Source organism: Pristiophorus japonicus, unplaced genomic scaffold (genome assembly GCF_044704955.1).
Source record: "Pristiophorus japonicus isolate sPriJap1 unplaced genomic scaffold, sPriJap1.hap1 HAP1_SCAFFOLD_141, whole genome shotgun sequence".
Taxonomy (NCBI): Eukaryota; Metazoa; Chordata; class Chondrichthyes; family Pristiophoridae; genus Pristiophorus; species Pristiophorus japonicus.
In genome coordinates this window covers 527,391-542,864 of record NW_027251082.1, presented here as the reverse complement: position 1 = coordinate 542,864, position 15,474 = coordinate 527,391, and positions in this window count along the sequence as shown.

Below are 15,474 nucleotides of genomic sequence, written 5' to 3'. Positions count from 1 at the left end.
TCCCTCAGGGAAATCTGTACACTGACTGGTATCTCTCAGTCCCTCCCCCTCAGGGAGATATCTGCACACTGACTGGTTTTTCTGAGTCACCTCTCACTCAGGGAGATATCTGTACACTGACTGGTGTCTCTCAGTCCCCTCTCCCTCAGGGAGATATCTGTACACAGACTGGTGTCTCTCAGTCCCCTCTCCCTCAGGGAGATATCTGTACACTGACTGGTGTCTCTCAGTCCCCTCTCCCTCATGGAGATATTTGTACACTGACTGGTATCTCTCAGTCCCTCTCCCTCAGGGAGATATCTGTACACTGACTGGTGTCTCTCAGTCCCTCTCCCTCAGGGAGATATCTGTACACTGACTGGTGTCTCTCAGTCCCCTCTCCCTCAGGGAAATATCTGCACACTGACTGGTGTCTCTCAGTCCCTTCTCCCTCAGGGAAATATCTGTACACTGACTGGTGTCACTCAGTCCCTCTCCCTCAGGGAGATATCTGTACACTGACTTGTGTCTCTCAGTCCCTCTCCCTCAGGGAGATATCTGTACACTGACTGGTGTCTCTCAGTCCCTCTCCCTCAGGGAGATATCTGCACACTGACTGGTGTCTCTCAGTCCATCTTCCTCAGGGAAATATCTGTACACTGACTGGTGTCTCTCAGTCCCCTCTCCCTCAGATAAATATCTGTACACTGACTGGTGTCTCTCAGTCCCCTCTCCCTCAGGGAAATATCTGTACACTGATTGGTGTCTCTCAGTCCCTTCTCCCTCAGGGAAATATCTATACACTGACTGGTGTCTCTGAGTCCCTCTCCCTCAGGGAGATATCTGTACACTGACTGGTGTCTCTCAGTCCCTTCTCCCTCAGGGAAATATCTATACACTGACTGATGTCTCTCAGTCCGTCTCCCTCAGGGAGATATCTGTACACTGACTGGTGTCTCTCAGTCCCCTCTTCCTCAGGGAGATATCTGTACACTGGTGTCTCTCAGTCCCTCTCCCTCAGGGAGATATCTGTACACTGACTGGTGTCTCTCAGTCCCCTGTTCCTCAGGGAGATATCTGTACATTGACTGGTGTTTCCCAGTCCCTTTCCCTCAGGGAGATATCTGTACACTGACTGATATCTCTCAGTCGCTCTCCCTCAGGGAGATATCTGTACACTGACTGGTGTCTCCTAGTCCCTCTCCCTCAGGGAGATATCTGTGCAGTGACCCTGTCTGTCAGTCCCTCTCCCTCAGGGAAATCTGTACACTGACTGGTATCTCTCAGTCCCTCCCCCTCAGGGAGATATCTGCACACTGACTGGTTTTTCTGAGTCACCTCTCACTCAGGGAGATATCTGTACACTGACTGGTGTCTCTCAGTCCCCTCTCCCTCAGGGAGATATCTGTACACAGACTGGTGTCTCTCAGTCCCCTCTCCCTCAGGGAGATATTTGTACACTGACTGGTATCTCTCAGTCCCTCTCCCTCAGGGAGATATCTGTACACTGACTGGTGTCTCTCAGTCCCCTCTCCCTCAGGGAGATATCTGTGCAGTAACACTGTCTCTCAGTCCTCCTCCCTCAGGGAAATCTGTACACTGACTGGTATCTCTCAGTCCCTCCCCCTCAGGGAGATATCTGTACACTGACTGGTGTTTCTGGGTCCCCTCTCACTCAGGGAGATATCTGTACACTGACTGGTGTCTCTCAGTCCCCTCTGCCTCAGGGAGATATCTGTACACTGACTGGTATCTCTCAGTCCCTCTCCCTCAGGGAGATACCTGTACACTGACTGCTGTCTCTCACTCCCTCTCCCTCAGGGAAATCTGTACACTGACTGGTATCTCTCAGTGCCACTCAGTCAGGGAGATATCTGTACACTGACTGCTGTCTCTCAGTCCCTCTCCTTCGGGGAGATATCTTTACATTGACTGGTATCTCTCAGTCCCTCTCCCTCAGGGAGATATCTGTACACTGACTGGTATCTCTCAGTCCCCTCTCCCTCAGGGAGATATCTGTACACTGACTACTGTCTCTCAGTCCCTCTCTCTCGGGGACATAGAAACATAGAAACATAGAAAATAGGTGCAGGTTTCGGACATTCGGCCCTTCGATCCTGCACCACCATTCAATATGATCATGGCTGATCTTTCATCTTCAGTACCCCATTCCTGCTTTCTCAGCATCCCCCTCGATCCCTTTAGCCATTAGGGCCACATCCACCTCCCTGTTGAATATATCTAATGAACTGACCTCACCAACATTCTGTGGTAGAGAACTGAGTGAAGAAGGGATTTCGGATTACGGAGACGTGGCTCCAGGATGATCAGGGCTGGGAACTCAACACCCAGGGGTATTCAACATTCAACATTCAGGAAGGATAGAATAAAAGGAAAAGGAGGTGGGGTAGCATTGCTGGTTAAGGAGGAGATTAATGCAATAGTTAGGAAAGACATCAGCTTGGATGATGTGGAATCTATATGGGTAGAGCTGCAGAATACCAAAGGGCAAAAAACGATAGTGGGAGTTGTGTACAGACCTCCAAACAGTAATAGGGATGTTGGGGAGGGCATCAAACAGGAAATTAGGGGTGCATGCAATAAAGGTGTAGCAGTTATAATAGGTGACTTTAATATGCACATAGATTGGGCTAGCCAAACTGGAAGCAATACGGTGGAGGAGGATTTCCTGGAGTGCATAAGGGATGGTTTTCTAGACCAATATGTTGAGGAACCAACTAGGGGGGAGGCCATCTTAGACTGGGTGTTGTGTAATGAGAGAGGATTAATTAGCAATCTCATTGTGCGAGGCCTCTTGGGGAAGAGTGACCATAATATGGTGGAATTCTGCATTAGGATGGAGAATGAAACAGTTAATTCAGAGACCATGGTCCAGAACTTAAAGAAGGGTAACATTGAAGGTATGAGGCGTGAATTGGCTCGGATAGATTGGCGAATGATATTTAGGGGGTTGACTGTGGATGGGCAATGACAGACATTTAGAGACCGCATGGATGAATTACAACAATTGTACATTCCTGTCTGGCGTAAAAATAAAAAAGGAAAGGTGGCTCAACCGTGGCTATCTCGGGAAATCAGGGATAGTATTAAAGCCAAGGAAGTGGCATACAAATTGGCCAGAAATAGCAGTGAACCCAGGGACTGGGAGAAATTTAGAACTCAGCAGAGGAGGACAAAGGGTTTGATTAGGGCAGGGAAAATGTAGTACGAGAAGAAGCTTGCAGGGAACATTAAGACGGATTGCAAAAGCTTCTATAGGTATGTAAAGAGAAAAAGGTTAGTAAAGACAAACGTAGGTCCCCTGCAGTCAGAATCAGGGGAAGTCATAACGGGGAACAAAGAAATGGCAGACCAATTGAACAAGTACTTTGGTTCGGTATTCACTAAGGAGGATACAAACAACCTTCCGGATATAAAAGGGGTCAGAGGGTTCAGTAAGCTGGAGGAACTGAGGGAAATCTTTATTAGTCGGGAAATTGTGTTGGGGAAATTGATGGGATTGAAGGCCGATAAATCACCAGGGCCTGATGGACTGCATCCCGGAGTACTTAAGGAGGTGGCCTTGGAAATAGCGGATGCATTGACAGTCATTTTCCAACATTCCATTTATCTGGATCAGTTCCTATGGAGTGGAGGGTAGCAAATGTAACCCCACTTTTTAAAAAAGGAGGGAGAGAGAAAACAGGGAATTATAGACCGGTCAGCCTGACATCGGTAGTGGGTAAAATAATGGAATCAATCATTAAGGATGTCATAGCAGCGCATTTGGAAAATGGTGACATGATAGGTCCAAGTCAGCATGGATTTGTGAAAGGGAAATCATGCTTGACAAATCTTCTGGAATTTTTTGAGGATGTTTCCAGTAAAGTGGACAAAGGAGAACCAGTTGATGTGGTATATTTGGACGTTCAGAAAGCTTTCGACAAGGTCCCACACAAGAGATTAATGTGCAAAGTTAAAGCACATGGGATTGGGGGTAGTGTGCTGACGTGGATTGAGAACTGGTTGTCAGACAGGAAGCAAAGAGTAGGAATAAATGGGTACTTTTCAGAATGGCAGGCAGTGACTAGTGGGGTACCGCAAGGTTCTGTGCTGGGGCCCCAGTTGTTTACATTGTACATTAATGATTTAGACGAGGGGATTAAATGTAGTATCTCCAAATTTGCGGATGACACTAAGTTGGTTGGCAGTGTGAGCTGTGAGGAGGATGCTATGAGGCTGCAGAGTGACTTGGATAGGTTCGGTGAGTGGGCAAATGCATGGCAGATGAAGTATAATGTGGATAAATGTGAGGTTATCCACTTTGCTGGTAAAAACAGAGAGACAGACTATTATCTGAATGGTGACAGATTAGGAAAAGGGGAGGTGCAACGAGACCTGGGTGTCATGGTACATCAGTCATTGAAGGTTGGCATGCAGGTACAGCAGGCGGTTAAGAAAGCAAATGGCATGTTGGCCTTCATAGCGAGGGGATTTGAGTACAGGGGCAGGGAGGTGTTGCTATAGTTGTACAGGGCCTTGGTGAGGCCACACCTGGCGTATTGTGTACAGTTTTGGTCTCCTAACTTGAGGAAGGACATTCTTGCTATTGAGGGAGTGCAGCGAAGATTCACCAGACTGATTCCCGGGATGGCAGGACTGACCTATCAAGAAAGACTGGATCAACTGGGCTTGTATTCACTGGAGTTCAGAAGAATGAGAGGGGACCTCATGGAAACGTTTAAAATTCTGACGGGTTTAGACAGGTTAGATGCAGGAAGAATGTTCCCAATGTTGGGGAAGTCCAGAACCAGGGGTCATAGTCTAAGGATAAGGGGTAAGCCATTTAGGACCGAGATGAGGAGAAACTTCTTCACCCAGAGAGTGGTGAACCTGTGGAATTCTCTACCACAGAAAGTAGTTGAGGCCAATACACTAAATATATTCAAAAGGGAGTTAGATGAAATCCTTACTACTCGGGGGATCAAGGGGTATGGTGAGAAAGCAGGAAGTGGGTACTGAAGTTTCATGTTCAGCCATGAACTCATTGAATGGCGGTGCAGGCTCGAAGGGCCGAATGGCCTACTCCTGCACCTATTTTCTATATTTCTATGTTTCTATGTTTCCTCATCTCGGTCCTACATGGCTTACCCCTTATCTCTAGACTGACCCCTGGTTCCCCAAAATCAGGAACATTTTTTCTGCATCTAACCTGTCCAATCCCATCAGAATTTTATGTTTGTATGAGATCCCCTCTCATCCTTCTAAACTCCAGTGAATACAGGCCCAGTCGATCCAGTCTCTCCTCATATGTCAGTCCTGCCATCCCAGGAATCTTTCTGGTGAACCTTCGCTGCACTCCCTCATTGACAGTCATTTTCCAACATTCCACTGACTCTGGATCAGTTCCTATGGAGTGGAGGGAAGCCAATGTAACCCCACTTTTTAAAAAAGGAGGGAGAGAGAAAGCAGTGAATTATCGACCGGTCAGCCTGACCTCAGTAGTGGGTAAAATGATGGTATCAATTATTAAGGATGTCATAGCAGCACATTTGGAAAGAGGTGACATGATAGGTCCAAGTCAGCATGGATTTGTGAAAGGGAAATCATGCTTGACAAATCTTCTGGAATTTTTTGAGGATGTTTCCAGTAGAGTAGACAAGGGAGAACCAGTTGATGTGGTGTATTTGGACTTTCAGAAGGCTTTCGACAAGGTCCCACACAAGAGATTAATGTGCAAAGTTAAAGCACATGGGATTGGGGGTAGTGTGCTGACATGGATTGAGAACTGATTGTCAGACAGGAAGCAAAGAGTAGGAATAAATGGGTACTTTTCAGAATGGCAGGCAGTGACTAGTGGGGTACCTCAAGATTCTGTGCTGGGCCCCCAGCTGTTTACACTGTACATTAATGATTTAGACAAGAGGATTAAATGTAGTATCTCCAAATTTGAAGATTACACTAAATTGGGTGGCAGTGTGAGCTGCGAGGAGGATGCTATGAGGCTGCAGAGTGACTTGGATAGGTTAGGTGAGTGGGCAAATGCATGGCAGATGAAGTATAATGTGGATAAATGTGAGGTTATCCACTTTGGTGGTAAAAACAGAGAGACAGACTATTATCTGAATGGTGACAGATTAGGAAAAGGGGAGATGCAACGAGACCTGGGTGTCATGGTACATCAGTCATTGAAGGTTAGCATGCAGGTACAGCAGGCGGTTAAGAAAGCAAATGGCATGTTGGCCTTCATAGTGAGGGGATTTGAGTACAGGGGCAGGGAGGTGTTGCTACAGTTGTACAGGGCATTGGTGAGGCCACACCTGGAGTATTGTGTACAGTTTTGGTCTCCTAACTTGAGGAAGGACATTCTTGCTATTGAGGGAGTGCAGCGAAGGTTCACCAGACTGATTCCCGGGATGGCGGGTCTGACCTATCAAGAAAGACTGGATCAACTGGGCTTGTATTCACTGGAGTTAAGAAGAATAAGAGGGGATCTCATAGAAATATTTAAAAATCTGACGGGTTTAGACAGGTTAGATGCAGGAAGAATGTTCCCAATGTTGGGGAAGTCCAGAACCAGGGGTCACAGTCTAAGGATAAGGGGTAAGCCATTTAGGACCGAGATGAGGAGAAACTTCTTCACCCAGAGAGTGGTGAACATGTGGAATTCTCTAAAAAGTAAGTAGTTGAGGCCAATTCACTAAATATATTCAAAAAGTAGTTAAATGTAGTCCTTACTACTCGGGGGATCAAGGGATATGGCGAGAAAACAGGAATGGGGTACTGAAGTTGCATGTTCAGCCATGAACTCATTGAATGGTGGTGCAGGCTCGAAGGGCCGAATGGCCTACTCCTGCACCTATTTTCTATGTTTCGATGTTTCTAATAGCAAGAATGTCCTTCCTCAGATTAGGAGAGCAAAGCTGTGCACAGTATTCAAGGTGAGGCCTCACCAAGGTTCTGTACAACTGCAGTATGACCGCCCTGATTCTATACTCAAATCCTCTCGCTATGAAGGCCAATATGCCAATAAGCCTTCTTCACTGCCTGTTGTACCTGCATGCCAACTTTCAATGACGGATGTACCATGACACCCAGGTCTCGTTGCACCTCCCCTTTTCCTAATCTGTCTACTTGAGATAATATTCTGCCTTCCTGTAATTACAACCAAAGTGGATAACCTCACATTTATCTACAATATACTGCATCTGTACACTGACTGGTGTCTCGAAGACCCATCTCACTCTGAGAGTATCTGTGAAACGACAGAGGGCTATGGGGAGAGAGCAGGGCAGTGGGATTAGTTTGGGATTGATACAGGGCTATGGGCAGAGAGTGAGGCAGTGGGATTAGTTTGGGATTGATACAGGGCTATGGGGAGAGAGCAGGGGCAGTGGGATTAGTTTGGGATTGATACAGGGCTATGCGGAGAGAGCAGGGCAGTGGGATTAGTTTGGGATTGATACAGGACTATGGGGAGAGAGCAGGGCAGTGGGATTAGTTTGGGATTGATACAGGGCTATGGAGAGAGAGTGGGGCAGTAGGATTAGTTTGGGATTGATACAGGGCTATGGGCAGAGAGTGGGGCAGTGGGATTAGTTTGGGATTGATACAGGGCTATGGGGAGAGAGCGGGGCAGTGAAATTAGTTTGGGATTGATACAGGGCTATGGAGAGGGGGTGGGGCAGTGGGATTAGTTTGGGATTGATGCAGGGCTATGGGGAGAGAGCAGGGCAGTGGGATTAGTTTGGGATTGATACAGGGCTATGCGGAGAGAGCAGGGCAGTGGGATTATTTTGGGATTGATACAGGGCTATGGGGAGAGAGCAGGGCAGTGGGATTAGTTTGGGATTATACAGGGCTATGGGGAGAGAGTGGGGCAGTGGGATTAGTTTGGGATTGATACAGGGCTATGGGCAGAGAGTGGGGCAGTGGGATTAGTTTGGGATTGATACAGGGCTATGGGGAGAGAGCAGGGCAGTGGGATTAGTTTGGGATTGATACAGGGCTATGGGGAGAGAGCGGGGCAGTGGGATTAGTTTGGGATTGATACAGGGCTATGGAGAGAGGGTGGGGCTGTGGGATTAGTTTGGGATTGATGCAGCGCTATGGGGAGAGAGCAGGGCAGTGGGATTAGTTTGGGATTGATACAGGGCTATGGGGAGAGAGCGGGGCAGTGGGATTAGTTTGGGATTGATACAGGGCTATGGAGAGAGGGTGGGGCAGTGGGATTAGTTTGGGATTGATACAGGGCTATGGGGAGAGAGCAGGGGAGTGGGATTAGTTTGGGATTGATATAGGGCTCTGGGGAGAGAGCGGGGCAGTGGGATTAGTTTGGGATTGATACAGGGCTATGGAGAGAGGGTGGGGCAGTGGGATTAGTTTGGGATTGATGCAGGGCTATGGGGAGAGAGCAGGGCAGTGGGATTAGTTTGGGATTGATACAGGGCTATGGGGAGAGAGCGGGGCAGTGGGATTAGTTTGGGATTGATACAGGGCTATGGAGAGAGGGTGGGGCAGTGGGATTAGTTTGGGATTGATACAGGGCTATGGGGAGAGAGCAGGGGAGTGGGATTAGTTTGGGATTGATACAGGGCTTTTGGGAGAGAGTGGGGGAGTGGGAATAGTTTGGGATTGATACAAGGCTAAGGGAAGAGAGCAGGCAGTGGCATTAGTTTGGGGATTGATACAGAGTTATGGGGAGAGAGTGGGGCAGTGCGATTCGTTGGGGATTGATACAGGGCTATGGGGAGAGAGCGGAGCAATGGGAATAGTTTGGGATTGATACAGTGCTATGTGGAGAGAGCGGGGCAGTGGGATTAGTTTGGGATTGATACAGGGCTATGGGGAGAGAGCAGGGCAGTGGGTTTAGTTTGAGATTGACAGTGCTATGGGGAGAGAGCGGGGCAGTGGGATTAGTTTGGGATTGATACAAGGACATGGGGAGAGAGCAGGGCAGTGGGATTAGTTTGGGGATTGATACAGAGTTATGGGGAGAGAGTGGGGCAGTGCGATTCATTGGGGATTGATACAGGCCTATGGGGAGAGAGCGGAGCAATGGGAATAGTTTGGGATTCATACAGGTCGAAGGGGAGAGAGCGGGGCAGTGGGATTAGTTTGGGATTGATACAGGGCTATTTGGAGAGAGCGGGGCAGTGGGATTAGTTTGGGATTGATACAGGGCTATGTGGAGAGAGCGGGGCAGTGGGATTAGTTTGGGGATTGATACAGGGCTATGGGGAGAGAGCGGGGCAGTGGGATGAGGGTTGTACCAGGGGTAACAGCAAGCATTGGAGAGCGTATTATTTTTAATAGGGACTAGGGAATGAAAGGTGGTGGTGAGGGTCTGGTTGAGCAGATCGGTGACTGCAGAAATGCCATTGTTAAAAGAGGGCGAAAGGTTGGACCGTTTTGAGTTGATAAGTGCAGTTGTAAGAGAGTTTGGGGAGAGTTTTATTCCAGGGGCAGATACAGAAAGGAGTAGGTTTGTCTTGGGGAAAGGGGCATGTGGGTCTAGAGCGATACAAGGAAATGGTCAGAGATGGTCCCATCTGTAATTGACACTGTTGGAGTAACAAGGCAACGAGAGATTGCAAGGCCAAGGAGGTGTTTGTGAATATGGGTTGAGGAATTTACATGGAGGGAGTGATTGAGGGAGGACAGGAGGGTCATGAACTCAGAGTGAGTGTGAGCTCATATGGTGAGTGTGGGCTCACTACAGACCTTTAAAAGGGGAAGTTGAAACGTTTCTGAGAGGACATTGCCAGTTACAGGGAGTGAGTGGACACTTTAGATTGTGATGTTACCGGAGCAACAGTGCTCTCCCTGGAGACTCAGGCAGTTGGAGAGCAATTGCCCGGAGGCTTTTCCTGAATTGGCCACGTTTCTTTGTATGTTCCGAGAGATAGTGTTACTGGGAGGTGGGACAGGAACATGCCAGGTTATTCTGTCTGACAGACTTTATCTACTGACAGTCTTGGTGTATATTTGTATGTGCAGACTGGGGATTGTCTCTGGGACCTGCCTGGTGTGTGGCTCAGAGACTTCACCCAGTCAATAGCTGAGTCCAACGACAATCCCCAGTCAGAAGCTGGCAAGATGGTTCGCTTTATTGACTGGATCTGGCGCTGGCTCCCATGGGTAACACTCACTTTGATCAATTTGTCCTGGGAGCCAGAGAGTCTGTTCCCTTACAGCACAGAAGGAGGCCATTCCATCCCATCGTGTCCTCACCGGCCGACAAAGAGCCACACGGCCCTCGGTCAGCAGCCCTGAAGGTTATATATAAACCTATGAACAATGACGGAAAGGCAAAGAGCACCCAGCCCAACCAGTCCGCCTCACACAACTGCGACACCCCTTATACTGAAACATTCTACACTCCACCCCAACCGGAGTCATGTGATCTCCTGGGAGAGGCAAAAACCAGATAAAAACCCAGGCCAATTTAGGGAGAAAAAATCTGGGAAAATTCCTCTCCAACACATCCAGGCGATCGACACTAATCCAGGAGATCACCCTGGCCGTATTCTATTCCCTGCAGTACTTACCATTATTTCTGCACCGTCCAACAAAAGGTCATCCAGTATAATCCCAATGACCAGCTCTCGGTCTGTAACCCTGCAGGTTACTGCACTTTAAGTGACCATCCAACCATCTCTTAAAAGTGGTGAGGGTTTCTGCATCCACCACTCTTCCAGGCAGCGAGTTCCAGATCCCCACAACCCTCTGTGTAAAGAAGCCCCCCCTCAAATCCCCTCTAAACCTTCCAGCAACCACCTTAAAACTATGCCCCCTCGTAATAGACCCTTCCACCAATGGAAATAGACCCTTACTATCCACTATGTCCAGGCCCCTCAATATTTTGTACACCTCGATGAGGTCTCCTCTCAACCTCCTCTGTTCCAATGAGAACAAACCCAGCCTATCTAATCTGTCCTCATAACTAAGATTCTCCATTCCAGGTAGCATCCCAGTAAATCTCCTCTGCACCCTCTCAGGTACAATCAAATCCTTCCTGCAATATGGCAACCAGAACTGCACGCAGTACTCCAGCTGTGGCCTAACCAAAGTATTATACAATTTAAGCATAACCTCCCTGCTCTTATATTCTATGTCTCGGCCAATAAAGGCAAGCATTCCGTATGCCTTCTTAACCACCTTATCCACCTGGCCTGCTACTTTCAGGGATCTGTGGACAAGCATTCCAAGGTCCCTTTGTTCATCTACACTATTAAGTGGCCTACCGCTTAATGTGTATACATACCCTTTCCTTATTAGCATTCACAAAATGCATCAAAGGGGATAGAAAGGTGTTTCTGCGGTCGCAACCAAGACTCGAGGATGGTATGATGCCTCCCTGGTGCAAGGGTCAAGGATGTCTCGGAGCAGCTGTCGGCATACTGGAGGGGGAGTGTGAACAGCCAGTTGTCGTGGTACATACAGGTACCAACGATAAAGGTAAAAAGCAGGATGAGGTCCTACAAGCTGAATTTAGGGAGCCAGGAAATAAATTAAAAAGTAGGACCTCAAAGGTGGTAATCTCAGGATTGCTACCAGTGCCACGTGCTAGTCAGAGTAGGAATCGCAGGATAGCTCAGATGAATACGTGGCTTGAGGAGTGGTGCAGCAGGGAGGGATTCAAATTCCTGGGGCATTGGAACAGGTTCTGGGGGAGGTGGGACCAGTACAAACCGGACGGTCTGCACCTGGGCAGGACCGGAACCAATATCCGAGGGGGAGTGTTGGCTGGTGCTGTTGGGGAGGAGTTAAACTAATATGGCAGGGGGATGGGAACCAATGCAGGGAGACAGAGGGAAATAAAATGGGGGCAGAAGCAAAAGGTGGAAAGGAGAATAGTAAAAGTGGAGGGCAGAGAAACCCAAGGCAAAAATCTAAAGCAGTGACATTGCAGAAAAAGTCTAAAGGGACAAAGGGTGTTAAAAAGACAAGCCTGAAGGCTCTGTGCCTCAATGTGAGGAGTATTCGTAATAAGGTGGATGAATTAACTGCACAGGCAGCTATTAACGATTATGATATAATTGGGATTACGGAGACATGGCTCCAGGGTGACCAAGGCTGGGAACTCAACATCCAGGGGTATTCATCATTCAGGAAGGTTAGACAGAAAGGAAAAGGAGGTGGGGTGGCGTTGCTGGTTAAAGAGGAAATTAACGCAATAGTAAGAAGGGACATTAGCCTGGATGATGTGGAATCTGTATGGGTAGAGCTGCGGAATACCAAAGGGCAGAAAATGCTCGTGGCAGTTATGTACAGACCACCAAACAGTAGTAGTGAGTTTGGGGATGGCATCAAACAGGAAATTAGGGATGCGTGCAATAAAGGTACAGCAGTTATCATGCGACTTTAATCTACATATAGATTGAGCTAACTAAGCTGGTAGCTATGTAATGGAGGAGGATTTCCTGGAATTTATTAGGGATGGTTTTCTAGACCAATATGTCGAGGAACCAACTAGAGAGTTGGCCATCCTAGACTGGGTGATGTGTCATGCAAAAGGATTAATTAGCAATCTTGTTGTGCGAGGCCTCTTGGGGAAGAGCGACCATAATATGGTAGAATTATTTATTAAGATGGAGAGTGACATAGCTAATTCAGAGACTAGGGTCCTGAACTTAAGGAAAGGTAACTTCGATGATTGGCTTGGATAGACTGGCAAATTATACTTAAAGGGTTGACAGTGGACAGGCAATGCCAGACATTTATAGATTACATGGATGAACTTCAACAATTGTACATCCCTGTCTGGAGTAAAAATAAAACAGGGAAGGTAGCTCAACCGTGGCTAACAAGGGAAATTAGGGATAGTGTTAATCTCCAAGGAAGAGGTTTATAAATTGGCCAGAAAAAGCAGCAAACCTGAGGACTGGGAGAAATTTAGAATTCAGCAGAGGAGGACAAATTGTCTAATTAGGAGGGGAAAATAGAGTATGAGAGGAAGCTTGCTGGGAACATAAAAACTGACTGCAAAAGCTTCTATAGATATGTGAAGAGATAAAGATTAGTGAAAACCAACGTAGGTTCTTTGCAGTCAGAATCAGGTGAATTTATAATGTGAAACAAAGAAATGGCAGACCAATTGAACAAATACTTTGGTCCTGTCTTCACTAAGGAAGACATATAACCTTCCGGAAATATTAGGGGTTCGAGGGTCTAGTGAAAAGGAGGAACTGAAGGAAATCCTTATTAGCCAGGAAATTGTGTTCGGGAAATTGATGGGATTGAAGGCCGATAATTTCCCAGGGCCTGACAGGCTGCATCCCAGCGTATTTAAGGAAGTGGCCCTAGAATTAGTAGGTGCATTGGTGATCATTTCCCAACATTCTATTAACTCTGGATTAGTTCCTATGGACTGGAGGGAGAGAGAAAACTGGTAATTATAAACCAGTTAGCCTGACATCGGTGGTGGGGTAAATGTTGGAATCAATTATTAAAAATGAAATAGCAGCCCATTTGGAAAGCACTGATAGGATCGGTCCAAGTCAGCATGGATTTATGAAAGGGAAATCATGCTCAACAAATCTTCTAGAATTTTTTGAGAATGTAACTAGTAGAGTGGACAAGGGAGAACCAGTGGATGTGGTGTATTTGGTCTTTCAAAAGGCTTTTGACAAGTTCCACACAAGAGATTTGTGTGCAAAATTAAAGCACATGGTATTGGGGACAATGTACTGACGTGGATAGAGAACTGGTTGGCAGACAGGAAGCAGAGAGTCAGGGTAAACAGATCCTTTTCAGAATGGCAGGCAGTGACTAATGGGGTGCCGCAGGGCTCAGTGCTGGGACCCCAGCTATTTACAATATACATCAATGATTTAGATGGAGGAATTGAGTGTAATATCTCCAAGATTGCAGATAACACTAAGATGGGTGGTGGTGTGAGCTGTGAGGAGGACGCTAAGAGGCTGCAGGTTGACTTGGACAGGTTAGGTGAGTGGGCAAATGCATGGCAGGTGCAGTATAATGTGGATAAATGTGAGGTTATCTATTTTGGGGGCAAAAACTCTGAGACAGAATATTATCTGAATGGTGAGAGATTAGGAAAAGGGGAGGTGCAACGAGACCTGGGTGTCATGGTACATCAGTCATTGAAGGTTGGCATGCAGGTACAGCAGGCGGTGAAGGCGGCAAATGGCATGTTGGCTTCATAGTTAGAGGATTTGTGTATAGGAGCAGGGAGGTCTGACTGCAGTTGTACAGAACATTGGTGAGGCCACACCTGGAATATTGTATTCAGTTTTGGTCTCCTGATCTGAGGAAGGATGTTCTTGCTATTGAGGGAGTGCAGAAAAGGTTCACCAGACTGATTCCTGGGATGGCAGGACTGACATATGTGGAGAGACTGGATCAATTGGGCTTGTATCCACTGGAGTTTAGAAGAATGAGAGGGGATCTCATAGAAACATACAAAATTCTGACGAGATTAGACAGGTTAGATGCGGGAAGAATGTTCCCATTGCTGGGGAGTTCCAGAACCAGTGGTCACAGTCTAAGGATAAGGGGTAAGCCATTTAGGACCGAGATGAGGAGAAACTTCTTCACTCAGAGAGTGGTGAACTTGTGGAGTTCTCTACCGCAGAAAGTTGTTGAAGTCAGTTCGTTAGATATATTCAAAAGGGAGTTGGATGGGGCCCTTACGGCCAAAGGGAGCAAGGGGTATGGAGAGAAAGCAGGGGTGGGGTACTGAGGGAATGATCAGCCATGATCTTATTGAATGGTGGTGTAGGCTCGAAGGGCCGAATGGCTTACTCCTGCAACTAATTTCGATGTTTCCACCTTTCTCACACTTCTCTGAATTAAATTCCATTTGCCACTGCTCTGCCCAGCTGACCAGTAGATTGATATCCTCCTGCAGCCCATGACTTTCCTCTTCATTATCAACCACACAGCTGTTAGCGTTAGTGTTTTCTTAGAAGAATCACTCAACACTCAGGGTCGGCTCCAATGCTGAAGCAGCTTTTATTACGCTCAGCGGGAAGGGAAAACTCAGGACCGTATCCAGGTTTCTCTTCACAGAACAAAGGATTACATGCACCTTTATATGTTTCACAACAGTTACAAAACAGTTTACTACAGCTACACAGCCCATCACGGCTGGACACAAGCCAATCACAATGATTATAGATTACATATAGGTTATTTTAACCCAATAGAATTCCCCTTATGTCTCAGGAACCATGTGTTCGTCTTTTGTCAGCTTGGGCTGATTGATATAGGTTCTCTCACTAGTTCTTTCTTCTTGGAGAAATAATTGGTTTCTAACCTTGTTTACAGGAGATGGGTTCTCTTATCTCTTTCTTCCTGGGGAATTAATTGGTTTATGGCCTTGAATATGGGAGATGGGTTCTCTCCTCATTATTCTTATCCTGCATCCAAGGCATTCCTATAGTGGGCCTCACAGGGTTATTGCTCGGTCATTGAACATTCAACAGTTCACAGCTTGACTACCTGATTTCCCATCATGCCTGGGCAGCC